Here is a 21843-nt window from a genome sequence, read left to right as displayed (position 1 = left end):
ACAAATAAATTATCATTTTGAATTATCGATATCCTTTAAAAGTATTAGTTTGTAAACAAATTAATAGTGAAAGCAATTTTTAATGTAAGAAAATCTTAACGGTTACCATAAATGTTTTTGACAAATATTTGTTCTCTCATCGTTTCTAGAATGATTATAATATACACTGGAACAAGAGAAGATTTATTCTCTGCCCGCAGACCCGTTTTCTTATCTTTGGATAAAGTATTTTGTATCCATTAGCGATATAAATTTCCAATATCGATTTTGCCAGCAACAGAAAAATCATTTGAAAATATTAATATCCTAACGTATAATTTATACTGCGATAAAATAAATTTATTTGTTTACCGAATTCTATCATGATTTATTTAACACTACTGGAATAATGAGAATTCCACCAGATACTTAACTATGTTCTTTTTTGATACAATTGAAATTTTTATTAAAAAGAGTAGTAATTTAGATGGTTTAGTTCTTACATAGTAGGCAAGTGAAGGGTTGCGCTGATTGCTATCAATTTTTAATTTTTTCATAGAGAAGAATGGAAAATAATAACAAAAGCAGCCAAAACAAACGACAAACTAAAATAAGAAAATAAAAATTAGAAAACGAGGAGTAACCCACCTCAAAAAAGGGATTTGAATCGCTAAAAGCGATAGCCATAATCCACATGGGATTGAAAGGCTTGATGATAATGATCTTTTGTAGTTATAGTGCACATTTAGTGGTTGCTGTTTGCTGGTTGCTATTTTCTGGTTACTGTTTGCTGGTTGCTGTTTGCTGTTTGCTGGTTGCTGTTTACTGGTTGCTGATAGCTGGTTGCTGTTTGCTAGTTGCTGTTTGCTGGTTGCTGTTTGGTGTTTGCTGGTTGCTGTTTGCTGTTTATTGCTATTTAAAAGTTTGTTTATTGATACCGAGTGAGTTTAATGAAGATGCAAGTAAGCTTGAATCATTTTTGGTCACATTGGAATTTATGCCATTTATTAAGAGACTTTTTTCAATTAGACTAAAGCTAGAAGAAGAACAAGAGAAACCTTCCTAGAAAAGAGGGAATCCAAAATCTGTTATCCAAAAAATTCATTGTTAAAACCTTGAATTGGATGGAACAGCTGTGATATAAATATAGTACTTTGATGAAATATTTGAGATGTTATTGATAAATTATATTTGAATGATTTGTAGTAAAAAGTTTATAAACATAGCGTCAGATAATAATTTTTGTCTTAATTTTTGTACCGAGTGGTTAACTAAGAACGGATTGAGTTAGAGCTTCAGTGGAAGGAATATAACAAAAGTGGCCCCGAAAAACACGTGGAAATTATTTTCAGAATTTTAGGTCCATCGATACAAGACATATTTGAAAATTTGGAATTAAGAAGGCAAATTTTTTTAAAATCTCACCTAATTTAGTGGCACTTTACATAAAATAATCGAATTTCTGCTTAGCCGATATTTATAAACTTGATGTTGTTTGAAAGAGATTTTGTCTAGCAATACAAAATAAATCAGCTCTTAGCAATTTAATAAGTAACGTGAATGCTAGAGTGTGTTGAAAAATTATGCAAACATACACTGTCCGCGAGATGAGTGACGCGTTTGCTCACTTTAAACCAACAAGCGCATTCCAATGAACAGATCTCAGACCATATAGACGCAGCTTAAGCAAAATGAGTTGGATTTTTTGCGTCGATTCATAACTACCCAAAAATAACGGGAATTACTTTTAAATGCTATATATTTACAAATATTTACAAAACAACCTTATCCCCTTCAAAATACTCTCCATTACAAGTAATACATATTACAAGTAATACATTTGTCCTAGGGTTTCTTTCACTATTCGAAACATTTCGAGACGGCTGCAAGCTCCTGTCTCGTTATTTTCTTGATGTCTTCAATGTTTTCAAATCGCCGTCTTTTCATGCCCCTTTTCATATGTGGAAACAAGCACGGAGCCAGGTCAGGCGAGTAAGGTGCGTGGGGCAGCGGAACCATGTTATTTTTAGCCAAAAACTAGCTAACAGGGATGGCTGAGTGTGCAGGTGCGTTGTCATGTTGGAAGAACCAGTTACCTGTTTGCTGAACCGAGCTCCAAGATATTCCACTGGTTTCAGACAGTCGATCAATTGTCTGTCGACGGTCTGTGCGCACAAGCTCTCGAATTCTTCCAACATTTTTATCGATACGGGCAGTTGATGGACGTCCAGAGCGAGGTTTGTCATCAATCGACATGTCTCCATTTTTAAATTGAGAAAATCACTCATACACTTGAGTTTTCCCCATAGCATAATCGTTGTAAGCAGTTTTCAACATTAAAACAGTTTCAAGCGTTTTTACCGAGTAGAAAACAAAATTTCACGGCGGCACGTTGTTCACTTAAATTTGCCATCATAAAGAAACGAAGCAGCAATGAAACAGCACTAGCAAAAACGGTCACTAGATACGAACTGAACGTGGCAGGTCAACGGCCCGCGCGGCATTGAACTGGCGACGAGTTGCGCTAGGCAGTCCCTAGCGGCAGAAATCAGTACTACAAAAGCTCCACACTATGGCAATGCTATTCCGGTTACTTTTGGGTACCGCCTCGTACAGTTGAAACCTGGATCCACCACTACACTTCGCAAAGGGTAACCCTGCACCGGAAAGGGTACAGACGATTTCATCGATTGGAAAAGAGAAACATTTGTGTTTGAACTGAGGTGTAAGAGAACGCATTGTCGTGGTGGAGAATGCGATTTTTTCGAACATTTCTAACAAGAAATGCTGGTGTATAATTCAGAATTGACTGTTCCACGTTACTCTAATGTCCAGTTATTCAAAAAAAAAACAGGCGACCATCTCCTTCGAAGTCCTTCGCGCACGAACAACTTTTGTTGGATTTGGTTTGTTTTGAAAGACCCATAAAGACGATTGTTTTGAGTCTTTTTAACCATGCGGGTGGAACTGATGCCAAAGTATGCCACAACATATTTTAGACGTATTTTTGCCAAACGTTGTAGCGAGTTGATCGGCTCATTACTTTTGGATTAATTCACTTCTAAAGTCAAAGGAAACCATCGCACGAAAATGCTCGCGATTCAATCTATAAGCAATTCAAATAGCACTCTTACGAACAATACGTTCGGAGTGTGTTCATTATTAAAAAAGTCAAACTTTATGATATCAATGTCAATATTTGACATATTCGCATCAGTGTTGCCATATCTCTATCTAAAGGAACAACTCTCCTATTTCGATTTATTATGTTTTATTGTAAAATTATAGAAACGATTTGTGATTCGAGTTACTATGGAAACATTGGATAGATGGCGCTAGATACGTAGTTTGCAATTATGCTTGAGTATATAACACTCAAGCCTCTCATTTTCAAATGAATTATTCACTTTGTTTTTGATTCAGAGGCAGGGAAGAATTTCAATCGAAAAATAAAACTGAAGTAAATCACATTAATATCATTCAAACTTATAGTTTGTCAGTGAAAGGTAATTTGTTTATTGTATGGTGAATTAAACATTATTCTAGTTACGTTAATGGAGTAATGCATAGTAAATTCATTGAGTATTCTTATAATGAATTTCTTCTTCTTAGTAAATTCAATTAGATTTTCCTTAAGCTGAATCCCACACATTTTTGATAAAATTGCCAAAAAAATTTTCAACTGTGTACTATTTACATTATAATTATACTTATAATTCATACCAAAAAGTTCACGTTACAAGCTTTGTAATATTAATAATAATTATAGTTTGAAAAAAACTAAAGACGCTTTTAAAACACATCAAATTATAAAGTTGTCTTGCAAAAAATCATTTTTCGTGGAAACTTCCTTTGTATCTTGTACGAGTATAGGTAACTTCAGTTTAATGAAGATTCATGAACTCTCAGTGGAAATTGGCGTCAAGAGAGCAACATCAATCGTAGATTTCCAGCCTTTGTGCTATTCTCTGAAGAAAGCAATACTATTTCCACGTTTATCAAGTTCGTTGATCATTTAGTTAGATTTTTAGTCGGGCAAAATTAAACTGCATCTCAACAAACATTGTATTGCGCTTCAAAGATGGAAAGATTTTTCTAATCTTATCAAATAAAGAAATTGTCCAAATATATATGATCGGCTTTATTATCTAAATCAGTAATGTTAAAGATACGGCCCGCGGGCTGCTCCCGAACCCTGGGCCGTATCAATAAGGCCCGCAATCGCAATGTGTCACAGATATAAGAATCATGTTTTTTAGAGCTTTTAGACTTCATTCGATTCCTCTACGGGTGTTTTAAATACTCGTACTCTCAAGTCTACGGTAGTCAGTTCAGTCGAGTAATCGAAGTGATATGGTTAGAGAAGGTTTTTAATTATACTGCTCAACTTGCTGTTTTTTACGAGGCATTAACAGTAACTTGAAAATAACTGAAAAGCTATTAAAATGCGTTCCATTGTCAGGTACTACAACAGCAAATGATATTTATTCTGCAATTTGATAGTAGAATTGACCTCGATTGGAGTATACTTAGCATCACAACTACGGATGGCGCTCCTGCCATGGCTGGCAAACATTCGGGCGTTCAAACTATGAATCCATTTTCTCGACCCCATTTAATTCTAAAGTGGGGGTTTTCAACCTTTCAGGCTCTGAGCCCCCCTTCGTACTTTGGTATGAGGTCACGTCTCCATTTAGATTTATATTTGTCAAATTTACTCACATTATGTTTGAGTCAAATGACTTTGAGCTTAGACTAGTTATAATCTGGTAAGGAATATGAAATTATATTTGTTCAAATACAAATTTTAATTAAACCAAACAATGAAAAAATTTTGATTTATCCAATGATTTGTTTAATTAATGATGTGACATCAAAATTAAAATGTAACCAGAAAACTATTTATAGTATGTTGGTTTCAATTCTGACAAACAACACCGCAGGTCACTTTCCACATCTAGTCTGCCTTGATATTTAGATTTTATATTAGTTAGAGTTGAAAATCTTTACTCGCATAGATAAGTTAATGAAAATTGTAGAAGCAACTTGTTTGCCTCCATCGCTACTTCTGGGTAAACAGAAAGTTATAGGAGCTAGAAATCTTAAAAATCCATGTTTGGAAAATCCACTCCAGCTTGAATGTGATTAGGAAATGTATCAATGTTTATTTGAGAGGTTTCTTGTTAACTTGAATTCTCAATTTTTCGAGCTCATATCTGGGTAATAGGCTCCGATTTTGTTCTCCAGGGACAACAAATGCTCAGATATCAGATCCCTCATTTCTTAAGTCTTTTGGGAGTTCTTGGGTATCATAGAGGAGGTTTTTTAATTTTAGAAAGGAAAGTTCGGATCCGAGTTCAACAGGCGGCGTTGTCAAAGAGCTATCTTCTCTGCAAAACTGGATTATAATTCCTCAAAGTACTTTTCAGACCTTGTAGCTTTAGGTTCAGAAGATTTATTGTTTAGAAAAAGTCTGACAAATATGACTGGTGCAAGATTAATTTGTCATCTGTAAACTTTTTGTATAGTCATCACTTAAACTCATCAAAAAGATTTCAACTTCTGATTTTAAGTTGAACAATCTTGCAAGCATAGTACCTTTGGACAATCGACGAACATCGGTGTGAAAAAAAGTGTTTCTTGATTACGGTTCAGTTCTTGTCACTTGTTAAGTAGTGTTAAAAATACTGTAGTATCCACATAAAATATTCAAATCACAAGAAAAGACGGCAAAATATTTAAAAAATCTAGAACAACTTGGTATCAAATTATACATTTCATTGTTAAATCGACCAACTTCTGATAATGGTCTATTTTCTAGGTTTTTATTCATTTGCAGAAATATAATTGGTGCTGATAGAATTTCAAAATTTTCTAATAGCAAAATTTTAAATATTAACTCATCACAAGAAGATTTCTATGCAATTCAATGTAATACTATCAGTGTATACTCCACTTTCCGCTGTATGGACAAATTGCGAAAGTCAAAAACAATGAATGGATCTCAGAAGGGTTAACAGGACGAAATTCAGATCCTAATGAATGTCCCGTTAATTGATTTTAGTTTCGTACCTTTCTATCCTTCGACTTTAATTAAAATATCACTGCGAGGTCACCACCATTGTGAAGCCGACATCGTGTCGTTGCCGAGGCGGTCGAGGAATTATAAATTTGGACTGTTGCCCATATTTCTCTTTACCAAAACAAATACATAGTCTTCGCAGTATTTTGTTAGGTATGCAAATTGGTGTACAATATGTACTTTGAACTATCTCTAAATTAATTATTTCCAATTTCCAATTATTTCCATTCATACTTTAATTTTGTACCACCCTCGTATGCTGCAATTACTCCGTTGAAAATATATCCGTATATTTACATCAAGCGTGTAATTTCCGATTTCGATTAGAACGCTTACGTATTTTATTCGATTGAGGTGTATTAGAGCATCATCAAAACCATTTAGAAATTTTCCAATCTTCTTTTTGATACACTTCGCTGGCGCCTACTCAAATTTCCCAAATTCGTCTATATTATCGTAGAGGTGTGAAGAAAATTGCGAGTTGAAGTTCTTTGCTGCTGCTAAATAACTAAAAGTACTACTTTTGTAACTTCAAATCAAATTATTTTTGCTTTTTTGCTAGATTCGAATTGAGCAATTTAAAAGAAGAAGAAATGTCACAATTTATAGTAGAAATTCTTTAAATTCTCTATTTAATTTGTGCCTATTACAGAGATATACTAGCATTTTATATACTATACGTCGGTTTATACTGATTGCAATCCGTATAAGTAATTACTATATCATTGGCAAATAAAGTGACCACGCATTCCGACTTTGATAGTTCTTTAGTTATTTTAAATTTACTGTTAATGCCTCGTAAATAACAGCAAGTTGAGCAATACAATTAAAATCGCTTCGATTACTCGACTCAACTGACTCACGTCGCGCAGACGAACTCGTTTTATATTGTTAAGGAAGTTTCTAGTCTATCGAAGTCTATCGACTTGAAGCACGTAGAAGATTCTAACGTTCTCGACAAAAATAATAGGATATTTGCCCTTTAAATTACTTATAAACATCCGTAGACTTGAGAGTACGAGTATTTAAAACATCCGTACAGGAATCGACTGAAGTCTAAAAGCTCTAAAAAAACATGATTCTTCTTTTTGTGACACATTGCGATTGCGGGCCTTATTCATATGGCCCAGGGGCCGGAAGCGGCCCGCGGGCTGTATCTTTGACATGACTGTTCTAAATTGTTAAAAACTTATTTGTATATTATTGTTTTTGACTTGGTGAGCGGCAGATAGTGAGAGCTCTCCCAACTCAATAAACAAGTTTCAGACTTTACAAGAAAACCCAGGTGGCACGGCTCGGTTGCGGTGGTGTGTTTTTTATGTTCACAAGTTATGTTTTATATCATATATTCACAATAATAACTATTTGGACATAATTAGAATCGGTTGCTAAATTTTGCAAACTTGTTTGCTTCAATTACAATAATCATGTTGGGATAGGCTACAACTCGAGAGGGATGGACGTGAGAGTTTCCGAAATTCGCTGACTTTGGATTCATTTTGTCATTTCCTCCTTTTGTTTCAATTTTTCAAAAGAAACGGGTGGCAGCTGTCAATAATAAAACATGAATAACAATATAGTAATTTTTCAAGCTTTTAGTCTGGATTGAATGTACGTTTCTACTATTCTTTCAATGAAATATTCAATAATGTATTAAAAAAAGCAGTTTTTCATCAAACTTCTACTCCTTTACATTAAATTCTGATTACCCCTCGTATACGAGTTAAAACTCAACTCAAAATATGTGTGTTCCCGTGAAAATGACTGCCCCCATGGCTGAAAAATTGTTTTTCGTATTTCAGAAAATTGTGTTTCGTGATAAAATAAAATAAATAAATAAAAGTGGAAACGTTTTTTATCTTTCTTTGACAAATTATTAAAAAAACTATTTTAAAACAAAATCTACGAAACTAGTTTGCTTCTAAATGTTCTTAATTTTAGGTCTTTTCTTCTTCTTCTTTATCGTACGCTAGAACTTGTCCTGTGTTTGCATCAATGGTTGCCTAGCTGCAGCCATTTTGTAGGTGGTCTTCCAGGTGGTCGGGATGTATTCGGTTTTTTTTCCTTTACAATTTTCGCCAACCTGTCATCTGACATTCTGTCCACGTGGTCTCTCGATTCCCTTCGCCGATTTCTTGTCTTTTCTGATTTAAAATTGTTATATTTTATAATTTTTTAAAGACAGATGAAAGTTTAACATATCGACTTCTTTTGAAAATATATTACGAATTTTTCGTAAACAATAATTATACTTTTAATTGATCGAGTGGTGGAATTTTTGATATATTATAAGAATAAATTTTTTTTTCAAATTTTTCAGTTGACGTTTCCATTTATCTTAGTTTTTAGTCTTTGTGGAGAAATCTCTCTTCTTTTCTATAAATTTTTATGCGTTTCCGTCTAATAAATTCGAAGCTGTCCGTAGTGGAGCTCTTTCCAACACATTTCCGCTTATTCTTCCTGTTTACTACGGACCCAAATTGCCGTCAAGATAATTCCTCGGTTTTTGAGTGGAATTCTGAAAAGAACACGATAAATCTTCCCATTGTATCCAGTCTACATTCCGAGTAGTCCAAACTATTCTTTGTGAAGTGAAAACAACACATTTAACTCACAAAAAATATATAAAACTGAATTCTACAAATGTCAATTTTCCAATATTGTTTGAGATTACATACAAGGGTTGCTACTTAAATTTTAAAATGGACAAATACAAACAAATATTTATAATTGAAAGCGGCTTTATTGTTTTTCAAAATATTCTCCAAAATATGTAATATCACACATCAACCACTTCTTCAGGTGTATAAAAACGTTCACCTCGCAATTTATTTTCGATCTACGGGAATAAAATGAAATCATTGTGTGCCAATTAAGAAATGTACGGTGAATGACCCATAAATTCGATTTTTTTACTGTACAAAAACGTTTTAGTTTGAACTGATGTGTGAGAGCTCGCATTGCCTTGGTGGAGGAGAATGATTCGTCTTCTGCGATTGGTTTCCCTGGTTAAATATTTAAAACTTTATGCTGGAAAAGTCAGATTTGACATATTCTTATAGGTATCGCGATATCTCAAAACTTAAGTAGCAGCCCTCGTATAATAACGGTTCACAAATATGGAGTGAAGTAAATAATTAACTTAAACGTATTGAAATATCACCAAACAAGTTGAGCAGTTTGGTTTTTTGATATTCATTGATGATTCCGTTTCAAATATAGTAATTTTTTATAAAATGTTTTCGCTTTTGATATAACATAATAAAATTCACGATCAAAAGTTTCACGTTCCTAAATCTGTTTGTCGATATCCGTTGCGATTTGATCAATATCCGCTTGAATTTGTTCGAATTCATCTAACGCGACTTCAAAACGTTCAGTTCCCTCTACAACCTCGTTAAGTGATTTTGTATCTATGCTTTTAAAATTAGTTAATCCACTTTCTATTGTATCGAGAAATTTAGAAAATATTGTAATTTTCGTTTTAATTGTATCCCTTTTACGTGTTAATCTTTCAAAGTCTGCCGTAATCGTTTCCATTTCAATATTACATTAAATCAATGATTAAAATAATAAGATGAAATAAGAACCGTTGTAGTTTTTGTAAACACTATCTTAAAATTTTATTTAATAGCAAAACAAATCTAGACAGGCTTGTGATAGAAAAAGTGTAAGGTAAAAACTCACTTTGAGTTACATGGAGAAAATTCCAGAAGTTTCTTTAAATAAAACGCAATAGGATCAAATATCATAAACACTTTGTCAGCATTTATTTTATTATAAATACGAATGTTGTAAATAACTTTTTAATGAATTATGGTTAGTTCGCTTGTGAAATTAATTTTGTTTATTCAACTCTATGAAATTATTGTAATTTTGAGTTTAATAAATTTTTTTTAAAAACATATTTTCAGCCATCGAAAATATTGTATCGTTTTTATAGAATATGAGACGAGAGTTTAAAAACTCCGCTTTGAAATCCGTTTCGAAGGTCCAAAGATGTTGTTTTTATATGATTATTTCGATAAGTGAACTGTATTTAATTTTTTTTTTCTTTTCTTGCGTTTCGTTGACTATTGATGTTTTGTTTCCAGATAATAAATGTATGAGACTTCGTTTTATTGGATATTAAAGAACCTTGATTGATATTAACTCGAAGTTCAATAGATTGCTACTTCCCAGTAAGCGTTGTCAGGTGTCCAGATAAAGCCGGATATACGTAGGCCCAAGTGTCGCCCGTTGCCCGTTTTCTGGACACTAACAAAGATAACGTTTATTTCAAGAAGCTGTTAGCACATAAAAAATAGGTAACCTCCTTTAAATCAATGCTTTTTAGAATTCCTAACTATTTGTCAGTATAACTTTGCTATCCCAGGACATAACTCAAACGTTGAAAGAGCCCTCTTCTTGATAAGTCAGCAAAGGACGAAGGAACGTTACACTATTGCCAAAATATTACTTGTAGAATTGGAAATGTAAGGATTTTTACAAATACATTTTGAAAGAATCTGATCTCTCGTGTAAACTCAAAGAGAAGAAGTTTTTTTTGTTTTATTGTTAAACTTAAAAAGAAGTTTTTGATTATTTTATTCCAGTTAAAAAGTCTCGTTTTTGTCGTACCTATTTATATTGAGACAAAATCTTAAATTAAGTAGGGTGTCCGTCCTTTCTATCCAGATGTCCAGCCAAACTCGCTATCTGTCCCTATTCTCATAAAATACAGACTGCTTGATAAAAAAGGAGTATGTTGATAGTATTTTTCGATAACTCACATAAAATACAGGGTGATTTATTTGAAAAACGCGAAAAAATAATGTATCAATCTGTTGATTCACCCTGTATCAGATTCAATAAATATTACTATGAATAAATAATTTTCCAGTATTTTTACTACTATTCGAACGCTTTGGCCGCAACAGATCCCCATTCTTGAATTTTTCTTACATTGTATAGGGTATTAAACTTGTACAATTTTTATGGAAAATTGGTTATAACTTTTCAAATGCCTCGTAGAATACATCACAACCCTATATTATTATAATGGTAAAATCAAGCTAATTCTACATATGTAATAAAAGTTAGAGTGTTCCATTGAAACAAATGTAATTTGACTACTTATGATGGATATAATTACTGAAATTTTCAAATTGATATCTTAAAATACATAGAAGGCATTTGAAGATCTAATAAACAGTCAGTCCACGTGGACTCATCATCTCCACTGTTTACCAATAAAAACATCGAATCGTAAACATAAAAGCCGAAGCTGTGGGAAGGTGTATATACACAATTTCTTGGAAATATTCCTGCCAGACAATCTGCGATAAGCATTGGCGCGACTTGGTGAGATTTATATAATTCTTTAATTTCTCTAAATAAATATAAATATGACGTTCTTTAGACAATGGGCGAGTGAAGACAATGAAATTGCACATTATAGTTCAAGAAAGGAAAATATCCAGCAATCTGATAATGCAATCTTAATAAGAATTGCAGAATTAACTAGAGTAAATAAATTTTCCATTTATCGAGTAGTCACGAAAGAAATTGCTGTAGATCATTCACAGAACCGAAAAACATATAAAGAAAAACTGAAATCAGTTGACAAAGCTACTTAAGATTTTATACGTAGGAAAATTTATAGTGTATATAAAGAGAAGTTCTAATAGATGAATGGGGTACAAAAAGGGCTCATTACACGTCTAGCAGCCTGTTTAAACCAAACTCCCTTACATTTCACTCGTCTATTTACATTTTATTTAATATTTAATTTAATATTTAGTTGTAGCAAGTTAACGAGGTGTAATAATTTCTTTCTAAGTTCCAAGTAGGACCAGAATTTGTAATGATTTGATTTTATTTATAAAAATAATAAATTTAAAAAATGGAGTCTATGTTAGATCAAACAAAATTGTCGACAAGGGTTTTTATAATTTGCAATTGATATTGGAAGAACTATATACAATATAAACAATATATTCGAAATTTTTCCAAATGATTCGACATAAAAAATATATTTGAAGATTTTTTTTTGGAATTTTGTTTTCCTATAAGCAATATCATGATAAGTGGAAGTGTAAAGTAACTACCTACCTACTTATATTTTATGCAGGATTTAGGACAAATCGATATATTGGCAATGGAGACGAATATTTCGGGAATCGAGATGTTCTACTTGGTATCACAGAGCGGAATTCATTACTATAATACGATTTTCATATTAAACGGCCAGCGATCCAGAATAACAACACTTTCATTGTTAATCATTCATTTACATACTATACATACATACTAGAAATCACTAGAATCGTGAAATGATTCTATTTTTTATATTTGTTGTTAGAACTAGTACCAGTCATAGTTTGAAGCTCCCAAAAAACTGATAATTTTTGGCACTTTTGCCGTTTTTTTTTTCCAAATTTCCAAGTTTTTTAAAGGAACCTTTCTGAACTTTCAAAATTTCAACAATTTTCCACGAGAATCTACTTTGTTAATTCATTACGAGATACAAACCTACAAACGAGATATTCACAATTGCTCTACAAAAAGTGAGACTAGATTCAAGATCCCGATATGGAGAACATTAATCATTTTATGGGAAAATTGTAGGTAATGAAATAGAAAATCTACATTAACACATAATTACACTAACTGTCGCGTGATTCGATAACCAAGAAGAAGAACGCCTTAATGTCAAAAAATTGATAACAATTTGTAGAATAACTATAAAACAAACACACTACACATATAGTTCAGTACATTTTGTGATGATATTTTGCTAAGATATCTGTATATCCCTGTTTAGACAATTAGATTCAATCAAACTTAAAAATTGAGTAACCCGGATGTCCTATTGCGTTCGATATTTCTTCCCATTCCTCACAAACTTAGCATTTTGTTCTAATTGTCAATCCTATACTAGAAACAGAAATTAACATAGAAATATGCGAAACAATGATAATAAACAAGAAAAATGGAAATGAAGTCATACTTATAGCAAAAAAGAAGAAGGTCTCAACTTTTGAATACTTTGGGAGAAAATAATTCTTGCAATATCAATTGCAGATTATAAAAACCCTTGCCGACAATTTTGTTTGATCTACCATATGCGTAGATACCTCATTTTATAAATTTATTACTTTTATAAATACTTTTAAAAATATCTAAACGAGAAAATATTCGTTAAAAGGCGATCGAATCATTATATATTGGACGTTATTTGAACAGATGCACATAATTGTAGTCCTACTTGGAAAAAAATCATTATTAAACCCCGTTAACTTGCTACAACTGAATATTAAATTATAAAACATAAATAGACGAGTAAAATGTACCTACCTGTAAGGTTTAAACAGGGTACCAGACGTGAACTGAATCCTTTTTGTACCCCATTCGTTTATTAGAACTTTTTTATTTCTTAATTTGGTATAAGTATTTATGAAATATTAGATTTTTCCTCGCATAACTGTCTTCTGCATTTGATATTGGAAGAACTATACTATGCATTGAATAAAACAGTGTTCAATAAGGAGATATCAAAGTAAATTAAACTGATTATATACTATACAATAACAGCTCCAACACGTGTGGAAGGGAAACTAGGTTAAACTAACAATAAAAAACATAGTAGACCAAATGCAATCGAGTTGAAGAACCTACAAAAAATAGAAGGAAAAAATAGAATGGATATAATAAGAAATGAAATTATGAGAAACAACTTACAACAAGAAACGAATAATAATCCGGTCAATTTAGACATTCAAAGTTACATAAATTCCCATCAAGCTAAAAAACAGTAAAATTGCTTAAAATAGAATTGAACATAGAATTTGACTGTGGAAAAAATTTTATTGAAGGTCAAAGTTCAAAAAATGAGTTTTTCGGAATTTTCAGCGAAACGTTGAGTTTTATCATAAAAATTGTAGATCATAAAATTATCTACAAAAAAAGTGTCAATACTTGTTTTCTAACTTTTTTTCTACAAGCCACTGTTTCTGAGATATAATGATTCAAAAAGTTGTAAAAGTTTTTGTATTAATAGTTTCACCAATATATTTTGAGCAGTAAACTTTTCTTACAACATTCAAATGAACCGAGACTTGTTGCGAGTATTTGTAAAAATTTCTGATGACTGGTTGGAACTGTCATAAGTTTATCAAATAAATTATAAATTGACGAAGTTGTTGCTTAAGTTCGATGATGTTGTTCTGCAGCTTTGGTATTTCTCGTGCAATCATTATAGCCATCAAATACGACAGTAAATTTGAAGCATTATAACTTTTTGAATCGTTATATCTCAGAAACGGTGGCTTGTTGGAAAACAAGTATTAGCATGATTTTTGTAGATAATTTTATGATCTATAATTTTTATCTGAGGTATTTTTATGATAAAAGTTACCGTTTTGCTGATAATCGCGAAAAACTCATTTTTTTTACCTTTGACCTTGAATAAAATTTTTTCTATACACAAAAATGATGGAGAACATTCTAATTTTAGTTTTAATTGTATATTAAACAATTTTACTGATTTTCAGCTTCACTCTTATTTTTTGGCTAATTTGACCGGACTATATGGAAGCAGGAACTATAGGAAGAATACGGGACAGACCAAGAAAAACATGGAATGAACAAATAGCATTTATAATAAAACAAAGACAACAGACAATAAATCAGAAGATGATTCTAGCACAGGACAGGGACTGATGAAGGAAATGGGTAAATGGATAATAAATACCTTTCCGACGCCCTAAAGGAAAAGTGAGAAGAAGAAGATGCATAGCTCAGGACTAATAAACCAAAAAAAAAACTTTTTTTGAGAGCTACGATACAAATTTGTATATACACTAGTGTTAGTGTTAGTTTGTATATCGATATATGGATTGAAAAATGTTGAACTTTATTTCACCAATTGCCACTGAAAAAAATTGTTTTGATATAAGAATATCAGAACATGATGGAAAATATTTATTGAGAATTATAAAACTAAACCGTTTTTTTAAATAGCAATCGTGTACGCTTTCAAAGTTTTATAGGTTATATTTTTTAAAAAAGCACTTGAATCCAATTAATGAACGACGAATACGAGGAGATTAAGAGCAACTAACTTCCCTTTATTAAATTGAGCAAAGAAACGATAAAAAAAGAAGTAAAATCAATGGTTAATAAAAAATGAGCATTTACAGAATGATAACAGGATTTTATATTACTAACGACGAAATTTTATGAGTGATTTTTTGTATTCATTATAATAAACCAAATGAGTTTTTTATAGTATTCTTCAAAATATCAAAATACCCAACTTTTTTAATGAATATAAAATTCAAATTATAGATTTTTGGCCCCAAACTATAATTATGAACTGAATATATTGAGAAAAAAACTTCGTCACATATTTCAGTAGATTTGCAACAATAATTTACTAAAATATTAATCATCTTTGTTCAGACAATTAGATTGATTCCAATGTGTTTCAAACTAAAAAAATTATCTATTGCGTTCGATATTTGTTTCTTCCTTTTCTTGAAAAACTTAGCATTCTGCTTTTATAGTCAAGCCTATCAACCTCAAGTCAAACTTCAATTTTCCCAGTGAATTTAATAACTTGTATAAAGCTGTCATCGTATAAGTGAAAGTAACGCAACGAAAGTAAGTTTTTCTCAAACCTTTTTTGATGCAATATCTTGAAACATGTTTCAGTTTGGTCATTATTTAGAAAAAAAAAACAGGAAACAGCCTATTTGGAATCGACCTATATTGAGAAAAATAATGTAAAGACCAATAAAACACCAATAAAAATGGAGACAGTTAACGGAATAGATCATTCAAATGAAAAAACTGGGAGTAAAAAGAAATTAAGGAAACAATGGATACAAGAGGAAGTGATATCTTTTATGGATTTGGGGTCTCATATACACTGCGACCCAAAGGATTTATTGTATCCCTCTTTTTTGCTGCGATACTGTAGAACTCTGTGTTTACAGCTGATAAATTAATTCCATTCCTATTAAAAATTGTGTGGAATTAATCCATTTCAAGCGCTCCCAGTTGTAGTGCTTTGGAGTTTCACATTTCGAGAGAATGTGGATAGAGGTTTAGTCCTCTGTGCAACAAAATTTGCACGCCGCATTATCTGCTAGGTCTAGCATCTTCATGTGTTTGTTGAGGCGACAATATCTCGATAAAATTCCTGTTGGTAGATTGTTCTTACTAAGTAGATCTACTCTGGTTATAGTTTCCCAGAAGAGTCTTAGCCCCTGTAGGTTGTCCCAATAATTGGTTTTGCTATCTTCATTATCAGTGCTTTTTCCATTGTTCTGTAGTAATTTTATTTCTCTTGCCTGGCTCTTTTAATTTTTCTAGGCAATTCCAAACGAGTATGGATTTTATGATATTGGAGCATAGAGCTCTAATGGTTGCTTTATTATCGAACAGGATCTTCTGTTTGCGATGGTTCCTCTCTAGACTGAACTGAATAAATTTTTTTATTGCGTAGATTTTTGCGTGAAAAATACTTGGTGTGCTGTCCAGGCTTTTAGAGTATTCGGTTCTAGGCCCGTACCTTCCTATTTTAGTTCGGTCTGCTGGCTTTGATCCATCCGTATACCATTTAATGACATTTATGTTCATTTCTGATCCCACTTGCTTTCACAGTTTATTGTTGAGGTGAAGTTTTTCTCAGAACTTTTGCAACGTCTTGAATCATGTCTCAGGGTTGGTCAATATTTAGCAACCGGGTTTCTTTGATGATTCCGTCTCTGAACATTCTAAGTGATGTTTGATGTGGAGAGGTGGGATTTAGAATCACTTCTAGTGCAGCTAATGGGTAAGATTTCATGGCCTCGGTTGCACATAAGCTAGCCAGTCTTTGTACTTTAAGAGATTGTTTCTAGTGGTATTAAAACTACTTCTAGTACTCCAAACTACGGCCCCATATGTGATGATTAGTCTCACAATTGCCATGTACATCCACCTTAGGATCTGTAGATTACAATTCTAATTTCTCCCTGCAAAGTTTCAGCACATCATCAGAGCTTTTGTAGATTTTGTGATTATCTCTTTTTCATGTTTGTTACAGAGAAGTTTACTTTCTAGTGTCAGTGCCAGATATTTTGTGCACTGACTACATTTGTATTGAAATTCAGTCTGCTCTCGCCATACAAAGAATTTTCCTTCTGAATTGTTAGAATGATCGAAAATTAGCAATTATCTGTCATTTAAAATTATGTTAAATCTAATAGATATATAAAATTTTTGCTTGAATTACTTACTTCTTTCGAAATTATTTTTGTGTATACTAATTATTCAAATAATTTTTTATGGATATTTTAAGGGTATTTATTTTTGTTATAATAAAATTTCAAAATTTGTTGATACTGTATTATTTCTTTCTCTCACCAATATAAATAATTTTAAGAGATTATTTCATCACTATAAACTTTTTATAGCCGTTTTCTTTTTTGTTATCAAAAACGTTTGTTATAAATCTGAAATAATTTTTCAAATTCATATTGTTGGTAAATTTAGTGTTCGACAGAAAACATAAAATCTATTTTTAAAGGCTTCATTTTGTAAAAATATCCCAATAAAATTTTTACCTCCGTCTTCAACATTCAACTTTACGATTTAATGTGAAATACAAAACTAGGTTGAGATAATTTTATCGACAATGCCATAAGACGTTACGTTGATACCACTGTGAAAGATAATTCCTGAATTTTCTTCATCATATATAAATCTAATCCATATCAGATTTTACTATTTCACTACCTTATTTTAGCAAGTAATTTAAATTTGATACTGTATATTGTGAAATTGTCCAAAAAAAAACTCTGTTATAGGAGTACAAATATCTTGTCCGTTCTAAATTAGATTATAGGAAGCTTTATTTACATGTCAGTAAGTAAATCTGATTTAAAAACTGTTATTTCTGTTCACAATACAGCTCTAGGAATATGCCTGGGAGCTTCCAAATTCAGTCCTTCTGAAAGCTTCTATCGTGAATCCAATGAACCTCCTTATTAAATGGCCGCTTCTGATTCTCCCGAAAGGCAACACTGCAAATTAGCACTTCTACACAGTTATAGTTCTTTCAATATCAATTGCAGATTATGAAAACCCTTGTCGACAATTTTGTTTGATCTACCATAAGCATAGATACCTCATTTTATAAATTTATAATTTTTATAAATACTTTTAAAAATATTTATATCTTATCGTTAAAAGGCAATCGAATCTTTATAAATTGTAGTCCTACTTGGAACTTATTATACCTTATTAATTTGCTACAACTGAATATTAAATTTGGTTGAAACAGGGTACCAGACGTGAACTGAGCATTTTTTGTATCCCATTGATTGATTTTTTTTCTTGAAAACGAAATTTCCAAACAAACATTATAAAGGAAACTGAATTCTTTGCTGAAACGAACTGAAACGAAAGAAAAAAAAACATCGCAATTCCAAAGCATCTTTATAAATAATCATTGTAGTCAGAATAGTCTGAACTAAAGTTATAATTTGATTGAATTCTTTGATAACATGTTCAACACAGTTTTTCCAAAGTTCTTGGCGGTCTGCTAAAATTTGAGATTTGTTACTACTACTATTTGGTATCTTAAGGAGTTGCCACGAGTGATAAGATGCGTTGTCCATAACGATTACTGACTATAGTGGAATGTTAGGTCAAAACTGTTCATTAAACCACTTTTCAACTAATTCTGCTGTCATATCTTCATGATAATCATGATAAGTTTTTGATTTTTTTCAATTTATTTAAAGAAATTCATGAATTAATTGATTCACCAAGCGACGCCACTATTCATCGACTGTCTGGCATGATTATTTTGAAGAAATTATGTACATGCGCCTTCCGACAGCTTCGTCCAATAGAATTGCATTTATATTTACGATTTACGATGTTTTCATTGGCAAACAGTGGAGATGATGAGTCCACGTGGACTGACGGTTTGTTAGATGTTACGTATTTATGAAATATTGATTGTTCTTGATTGATTGTTCTGTGCAATTGAAAGTCTATCACTATCATATTTTTGTTGATAGTTATATTTATCAAGTTTAAGAAATAATTAACGAAAATAGCACTTGCTTCCAATTTGCCTCACATGTATAAAGTTGCATGAGGATTATAATGATGATTTGTTTGAAAGTAATGACTTGAGGAATCTAAATAACATAAATTTGTATAAACGACTGAAATTGATGTAATAATACTAGCAGTAACATCTTGAAGTCGATATCTGTTACTGTTTGTGCCCAAACTAGCTTGATTTGGGGAAAACTCCTTTTACGAGTTGTCTAAATGGCCTGCAAGCCTGAGTCATAATATCAACTCGAGCCGGACCATTACCAGAAACATCCACTTCACCATATTATCTACTAGTTGATCACTTTTTTTGAGATACGAAAGAAAATTGCCTTAGCTCTCTTTCAATTCCTAGCAATGGTCTACTATGAACTCTCGGATACCTTTCCTTCTTTCTAACTCTCCTTTTCTAAAATATACATCTCAAAATCCCACTCCACAACTCGGGAATAGCAGTTATTAGTTCACCTACCCTTTAGACAATGTAAAGAAAAACAAGAAATAAAGACCCAATGAGCATCTCTTTCTTTTTGACAGTGATACTATGTGGAAGGAAGAAAATTCCTAATGAATTTACCTGTCGGGAAGTTGAATAACAAGTATTTGTACTACAAGGAACAGTACTAATGACCCTGCTTTAAAACATATACACATTATTTAACCCGAAAATGGACAGGGGATTGAAACTCCGCGCAATCATGGAAAGGCTTCAAAGCGCTGATAAAGAAATAGAGAATGTTGTGAAAAGTGTAAAAACCTTCATCAACAAAAAAGAACGAATCACAGATCCTAAGTAAAAATTAGGACGGTAAAGAAGTTAGTAGACCAAGAAAAGTCAAATCTAGTGAAATTTGACCAGAGACTCACATTAACTGAATAGGTTGAAATCACCGTGGATGAGCTAATGTGGATGTGGACACGATGAGATACGAAACGATGATAAAAATAATAATACTAATAATGCCTCGATAATTGAGCAAATACTTGAACTACAAACGAGAAGAACACGAGGTACAAACACGTATATTGTAGGAAATGAAGAAAAAACAATAGAAGAGACCATCTGAGGCAACGAAAACACATTCTTCGAAGAACACCTTCTATGGTACTAAAAGAGGAGGAGAGAGAACACGTACAAAAAGGAGACTTGAGTTCAATGAATTTATATCGTAATGACAGGAATATTATATGTTTAATAGAACGGCTTCTTTCACACAAGCGACGCGAAGAGCAGTGGATTCAACTTCATGGATTTCTTTCAAAGTCAAAGTCTAAAGGAAAAAACTACATCTACAAGGAAGTTTTTAAAAGATATTTTTAAAGACAAAAGTACCTACATTCAACTATAAGCTTATAAAAAAATTATACTGATCGAATGAACGTCAATGAGAATTGACAAGTGTAAAAATCGCAAACATTTCCGTACGATGATTTTCTATGACTTTCGACGAGGATTAAACCAACAACGTGAGCAGATTGACTCGTTTTGACTCAAGCAACAGTGTTTCGTTTGGTTTTCCGAATTCAATCATGGTCGCACTTTCCTGCAGGATAAATTTCGTGCGGGTTGACCAAGACTGATTGAGGCATATTTGGGCATTAGTTCCATTCGTATACATTCAATATTTCATGAATATTTGATTGTCTAGCGCATAATCTTTTATCATAAGAATTGAATTTTTCATTTATGTTTTCAATTTAATTTTTTAAGACTGCTTTAGGGGTTGAACCGCGTTGAAATTTTGGAAATTCTCTACGTTTCGCCTCCCACTTTGAGCCATTATCAACAAAAAAATATAAAATGATTAAAATAAAAATGAAAAGTAGTAATCCATCGAGAGCACCAAGGACTCAATCACTACAATTAGCTCAAGACCAGCGTTGATTGAAGTTCTCGATGGTAAGCATATTACTTTTTATTTCTATTTCAATAATTTCATATATGGGATGTAGCAAATATATTTGGAAGCCTGAAGGATGGTGCATGATTTAACAGTGCATAATGAGGTGAGCGAAAGAAATTTATAAGCTGTAACTTCGCAATCAACACAGAAGTCAGCTTGGGACGATCAAAACAGTGAATTAATATAAAAGATTTTATGGATTTCTAGAAATTTTTTCCAAAATTGATTTAGGAGATTCATGTTTTTGGTATATGGTAAGTGAGGTATTTATCATAATATTATTATTGATCCAAGGACTACAAGGTAGAGGAAGCTAAATTGTCAGAAAGAAATTAATATCTTAATTTGTTATAGTTTGGTGCGAGCAGTTGACAAATGGTATCGCAAGAGTCATGGTGGTTAGAAGCGACTGAACAGGATTAGAGGATACTGAGAGAGCGTATGAAAGAAGTACAGTTTGTCGTATCAAGGTGGCAGTAGGTTAAAGTGGAAGGGATTGAGACAGAACGCTATTGCTCTTCGTAGAATGTTGGTTATACATTATTCTACGAGTCATTTTTGATGTATCAAATAGGACACGGCTATTCTTTCGCGAAAATGGAAACGAAGATGTTTTTAGACTGACATAAATCCAATGAGAATTTAACGGAGATAGTTACCTGAAAAGTTGTACATTGAAATTGAGAAATAAAAATTATAATATTAGCAAAAATAAAATTCTGCTAATTGGTACTAAAATAAATAGATGAAAAATGTAGGAGAATTGCTATTCTGTGG

At 32.2% G+C, this 21843-nt stretch overlaps 1 protein-coding gene across 1 annotated transcript in view; it reads right to left on the bottom strand.

Annotated features, from left to right (window-relative positions):
- Window positions 1–21843, bottom strand: part of LOC130893919 (N-acetylgalactosamine kinase) — a 108060-nt gene that overhangs the window by 36292 nt on the left and 49925 nt on the right. The window lies entirely within an intron of this gene.

The sequence above is a fragment of the Diorhabda carinulata genome, chromosome 5 (assembly GCF_026250575.1).
Source record: "Diorhabda carinulata isolate Delta chromosome 5, icDioCari1.1, whole genome shotgun sequence".
NCBI lineage: Eukaryota > Metazoa > Arthropoda > Insecta > Coleoptera > Chrysomelidae > Diorhabda > Diorhabda carinulata.
The sequence above is the reverse complement of the archived record's forward strand: the minus strand, read 5'-3'. Positions and strand labels throughout refer to the sequence as shown.